Consider the following 6,293-nt stretch of genomic DNA (forward strand, 5'->3'; position numbering starts at 1 on the left):
CCCTGGTAGCAATGTCCACGAACTCTGCCCTTAGTTTTAGATTATTCTTGTGCTTTGCGCTCATTCTTCTGAGCCCCTCTATATTTTCCTGAGCCATCATTCATCATCATCATCATCACTGTAATCATCACATAAAATTGTGTATTTCTGTGCAGAATCTGAAAACCTACGGCTCTCCATGGCAACAGCCTCCTGGCGATGATTCACTGGGCAGGAGAGGGACCAATGATTGCACTTCCAGTTAAATATTTCCCAGCCTCCTTCAGGCAGGTCGCTTCCTTTATGAAATCCACATCTTGGGGTATGTTTCTCCCCAGGACATTTACAGAAAGTGACCAGGTTAGTTAGATTTTTTTTTTCAAGTCATAAAATCACTTTCCTGATGATATCATAAATTAGAGGCCAATGGTATGCCGATGTTCGAACTCCCTGAATTGCGTAGTGACTTCCAAGTGGCAAGAAACAAATTTCTCTAGTGTGAGCAGTTTAGTCATAGGCAGGAAAACGTCTTTGGAAAACATCTAACGTATAGTAAATGCTCGACATTTCTGGAGTGAATGCCTGGATGAAACCCGCCTGGATGCTTCCTCTTTCCCGTCTATGTTGGTGGCTTGAATCTGGGGATTTGCGGTAGAGTTAACTACATGTCCGTAGTTTTTTTTCTCCGAAGCCCAGCTGTCCCTGCATAGCCTCTGTCTTCCTGTACATAAAACATTCCTTGTGCATCTGGAGACTTAAAGAGAGGACCCCGCCAGTCTGCACATGAAATTCGCAGCACTCCACTCCTGCACCTGTGGGCTGTGTGATCTGGAATATATTTGTGTTTCCCGGTCACACTTGGAGCAGCGAGATTTGACCTTCAGAAAGCAGTGGTTTGCTGAGAGCCTTTTCTTAGTTCTTTTTAAATCATGTACACATGGTGAGAGCCGGACACCTCTGCCTACCAAAGGCTGAAGGAATGTGCCTCGGAGCCAAGTCTAGACAGAATTCCGAGCCTGGGGAGTCAGTGGGACCGGGAAATCACCACCGGGTCCATGCCAACTTTGTGTCCTGCAACTTTACCATTTTTGTGTTTCTGGATCGTAGCCAGCATGGGAGGCCTCTGGTGCCAAGAATGACCGTAACAAGTGGGTTGAGGTTTCCACTGGAGGTTAATTTAAATGTTCCACCTTCCTTCAGCTCCTCATTTAGAGTGTGTTACATTTCCCGAGGCAACCCCAAGATTTTCCAGGACTCTGCTTTGCTGAGGGAAGGAGCGGGGGGATGCCAAGCCATCCTCTGTCCTGTCTTAGTTTATAGCCACCTGTAATCAATCATCTGGTGAAACGGGGATTTACAAAAACAACTGAATTAGGAAAATACTAATCCCAACTGTCAACGTGACGAGGAAAGTACCGAATCAAAGGGAAGGAGACAGGCACGGTCTTCCCACCTCACTTTCTGCAGACCAGGTGCCCCCTCCCCCTTAACTCATCTCCATCCAAGGCTGTGCCATTGCTGAGCCACACAGCTGGTACCCCATTAAAAGCTGGCACCCCTCTCCCTCGTGTGGTTCCCAGCCTTTATCTTAGACTGCCTGTCTCCACCCATTTCAAAATCTGTGTCTTGAGGACAACATTCTCCCAGCCTCTGACTTTTTTTATGTAGGGTCTACTGTCTCCCACTCCTTCTCCATCAACCTGCACATCAGATCAGTCTTGAAGTCCTGCTGATCTGACTTCCTGCTCATTCATGTCCACCTGCACTGCGACTGCACTGGTGCCGGTCCTGGTCCGGTCGTCTCCCACCTGGCCCACCACAGTCACCTTCTGCTCCCCCTCCTGCAACCCCAGCCCCGCCCTCAACCCCATTCTCTGCCGCACTGCACCGTGGATGGACCACATGGATCTGGTCTTGCTCTTTCCTGCCTGCGTTCTACTGTTTGATGATACCAGACAGTTGGTGGTCGACCTGGCACCGCCCTCCACACACACCCCTGCTCTACCGTGATCTGCCCCGGCCCTTGTTTTGTCCAGGTCCTTCCTTGCTTCGCTAACATTCACGTCTCCAGAATCGCATAAGGTTGCAGGTTCTGGAAGTCTCCTCAAAAGCATCACCTTGGGCCAAATATCCTTTCTCACTTGGCTCCTAACTTCCCATGTCATGGTGAAACTGTTTGATGGTACCTCTTCCTTAAACTCTTGAGTTCCTAGAGAGTAAGATTTTTACCTACAATGCCTGGCCCAATGTCTAAAAGCCAATAGGTACTCAAGAAATCTCTGCTGGACAGAAATGACTGTCTTCACTTTCCCCTCAAACCAGTGTTCTTGGCGTTGATCCCTTGACTCGCTTTATTTTCTGCCTTGACAATGGTGTAGACAACTGTCCTTCCAGTGGTGCTGCCCCCCAGTGGCGTGGTGAGCAACCCCTTCAATCCTGACTCCTAGGGCATCTCTCAGTTGTCCTGGGACCCAGCCCTGGGCTCTTGGTAGCCTCTCTGCAGTTCTAAGAAACTTTTTCAATGAGGACTTAATTCCTGAATGATGCTGAAACTAGGACTAGTGAGTTGAGCAATATAATCACTTTAAATCAAAAAGTCATCCCAGAATAAAGATAGAGAGAAAGGTAGGGTTATGTGGAAGAGGTCACAGCTGTATGTACAAAGGGCTGAAACTCATTTGGAAATGTTAGTCGTCGTCCTAGTACTCAGCTGGTATGAAATGAGATTTTTTTTTTCTGAATTCTGGCTATATATCGGCATTGCCTAGGGGGATTTTAGAAAAACTGATGTCCCGGTATAATCCCAAATATTCTGACTGAATCGGTCTGAGAAGAGCCTGACTACTGGGATCTTTCAGAAAGGCCCCTGGGTTTTTGAGCATCCCTGATGAGATGGGTTGGTCTACACAGAGCTTCTTCCCATCAGGTTCTCCAGCCAGAGCAAGTCCCGTCCGTTGTACTCCTAATGACAGGGGGCTTCACAAAATCTCAAGTGATCTCTCTTTAGCACAGCTTCAAATGATGCTTCAACTTGAAATTTCACTGAGAGCAATTCGTTGAAAAGAAAAAAAAAAACCGCTATAAAAGGATCACAGGTATGTGTTTGTAACAGTTAGTTTAAGCACTGATGGGTACTGGCACACATAATTATGTACCCGATGCAAAGACTACAGATTATGTGCATCCACAGAATGCATCCACTGCTATGCTGTGACCTGCTGACGTAACACACCTTTGACTTCATCTCATACTTGGGGAAAAGAAAGCTTGGAGATCGGTTTTCATTAAGTTAGATTGGAAGACATCTAGGGTGAGGGGGCTGCTTGAAAGACACTCTCATTGCTCACAGCTCTTTCCTTTCTTCCTTTTCTTTCTGTTCTTTTCCTTTTTTCTTCCTTTCTTCCTTTCTTTCTTTCCTTCCTTCCTTCCTTTCTTTTCCTTCCTTCCTTCCATCCTTCTTCTCTCCTTTCTTCCTTCCATTTTCCTGAAGCAAGATCGAGATCACTGAGGAGGTTAAGGGTAGGTCGACCCTTGGCACTATGACTTAAGCTTTTAAATTTTGTTTGTTTTTCAGCTATTTTGTGCCTGCTACACTGGAGTTACAAGTTCAGAGATTCTGTGCACACATTCCTTTTGGTCCTTGAAGAACATCCACCTTGAGAAGGAAGTAGGCTGGCAAAGGTTAAGCAAAGGCTTTTGAGACCCACTTCCCTTTCAGCTAGTCGATCGTAGATTACACACCCTAGTGACAGTAAAGCCATTAGAACAGTGCCTTGTACCCAGTGAGCTTCAGATAAGTGTCTGAAAACAAATGCAGTAGGAAGTTGCTATTTTTGCTTCCCTACATCCCTTCATTTGGGTTTAATTTGTCCTTCCTCAATCAGTGAAATTTAAGTGGGACCAGAATTCCTGAAGGCTCCCCCCCACCTTTTCTGTAGAGAGCAAGGCTTCCAGGAATATGAATTTCACAGGGGCCTTTCCAGCATTTTTGCCTTTGGTAACCCCCTTCCTTCACAAAAAATATTAAAAATTACATTTTATGACTGCTTTAGTATAAAGATGAATATAATGCAAATTATACTCATTGTTATATATTCATTGTTACTATATTTTTTCTTCTGATGAAAAAAAAAAGACATTTTTGCAGAGCCCTAAAAGCATCATGAGCTCTTGGCATGGTGCCTCACAGATAACTTGGCCTTGTCCGGTAACCTCATAGTAAGGGCCTTTAATTTGCCAGTTTTCTTCCTCTCCAGGACAAGATGGGAGTGTTTTGTTTTGCGTTGGAGAGTTGGAAGAAGGCAGATTTCATAGAGAAATTGTAAGTCCAATTCAAAGCAATTCAACAAATTCTTATTAAGTAGCCCTGTGTTTGTGTGTGCATCTGGGTTTCTCATTATTCTTACATACACACACACACACACACACACGCACGCACACACACACACACAATCAGTCTCTGATGGATGGAGTTTGCGATCTGGTTGATATGCCCATAATTTATCCATATCCCAAACATCTTCTTATGAAGATCCGGACATTAAATGTAATTTTAGTCCTAGGCTCTATACTTACGATTCTTCAACTGTAAACAACTAAGTGAGACTCTGGCTAACTTAGGTTACAAACCAAAAGGAGTTCGCTGGAAAGTTACCGGAGAACTCTCAGAATTAAGGAAAAGCTTCGGGCCATCTTTCTGAAAGATGCTATCTTGTGTTTTGTAAGCCAGGGTGCGGAATGTGGGCCAAGTTACAAGGTGAAAGGAAGCCATCGGGTGGATTTAAAGGAGACAAGAGGTGCAAGTGATCGGATTTTTATTTTCAGATACTGTATGTAGCTGCTGTGTGGCGAGTGGACTGCAGACGCGGGGTGAGATCAGGAGAACAGGTCAGGAGACGCATTTCAGGGGCCAGGTGGGAAGAGATGGGACTTTCACTAGTGGGAAATGTCCGCGTGGAGAGCAGCGGACAGAGGCAGAGCATGGTCTTAAGGCTAGAAAGGAAGGAGGCATCAGAGGGTCCTCATCAGACATTTTGACACGACTAACTGGTCAACAGTCGCGCTGCCCAGTGACAACACCACCAACCACCACAACAGAAACTGGGTGAGGACCAGGTTTGAGGACAGTATCAAAATGACTATAGTGGAAGTTTGAGGTGCCAGTGGATAACCACGTGGAAATGACAAGTCCGGAGGAGGTGTCTGACTCTGGAGTTTCAGGGAAGGGCCAGGGCAAGGTCGGCAATATTTAGAGTGGTGAGTCTGGATGAATTTCCTAAGTTAAAGATCCAGATAGAGAGTAGAAAGGGCTAGGATGGAGCACTCAGGTCACTGAGAGGCGGCGGGTGTGGGGGGAGTGAAAGCAGGAGAGTGAGTGTGGCGTCCCAGCCACTCAGAGAAGATGCACAATGACATGGTGCGAAGTAAAGCCATGTGAGAGAGAGGCTGCCAGTGGATTTGGTGGCATGAAGGTCATGGGTGACCTTGACCAAGGCGGACTGAAGCGTATGGTGGAAATAGAGATTTTACTGAGATGAGCTGGTTTTTCCTTCATTCTATCTAGAACAAAGGGGAGCAGAGAAATGGATGTTAACTGGAGGGCGTGTAGCCTCAAGGCAGGAGTACTTTAAGGTTGCAGGTTTGTATGCTAATGGCAGTGATCCAGGAGAAGTGGAAATTTTGATGATTTAGCAAAGACAGGAGCCAAGTCTTTGAAAAGACAAGAGGATGTGGGATCCAGGTGTGTAGGTGGAATTACCTACCATTTGATGGGAAAGGGAACTCCATACCTTAGCCAAAGACAGAGGGCAGAGAGCAGGTAGGTCAGCAAATACGGTTGGGGGGAGATGAAACAGCTCCCAGATAACTATTTTCTCAATAATCAGGAAGTTCAAGTTTATCAGCTTGGGGTGGGAATGGTCATGATGTAAATGATTTGTGGGTAGAAGGGTGGGGAATAGTTGTTTGGGGGGATCTAAAAGTGAGTACGAAAAGGAAATGCATGCAGGGTGGCCTGGCACTACTGAGTGTCCATTTGAGATTACTAGGCATGAAATTTATGAGACCAGTCAGTATAGTGGGGTTTTTGTCCAGCAACATTTAATTAGCTTGTGGCTATTATTAATAATAATACTAGCTGGAATATATTGAATACTTACTATGTGTCACTTTTTAAAACATTTCACAAGTGCTTACTTTATGATATATGTATGATTACTATATTGCTATTACTATAGGCACAGAGAGGTTATGCAATTTGTTCAAGGTCACACAGCAAGGAAGGGCTGGAGCTCATTACAGATCCAAGCAATTAG

Source organism: Camelus dromedarius, chromosome 7, assembly GCF_036321535.1.
Source record: "Camelus dromedarius isolate mCamDro1 chromosome 7, mCamDro1.pat, whole genome shotgun sequence".
In the NCBI taxonomy this organism is placed as follows: domain Eukaryota; kingdom Metazoa; phylum Chordata; class Mammalia; order Artiodactyla; family Camelidae; genus Camelus; species Camelus dromedarius.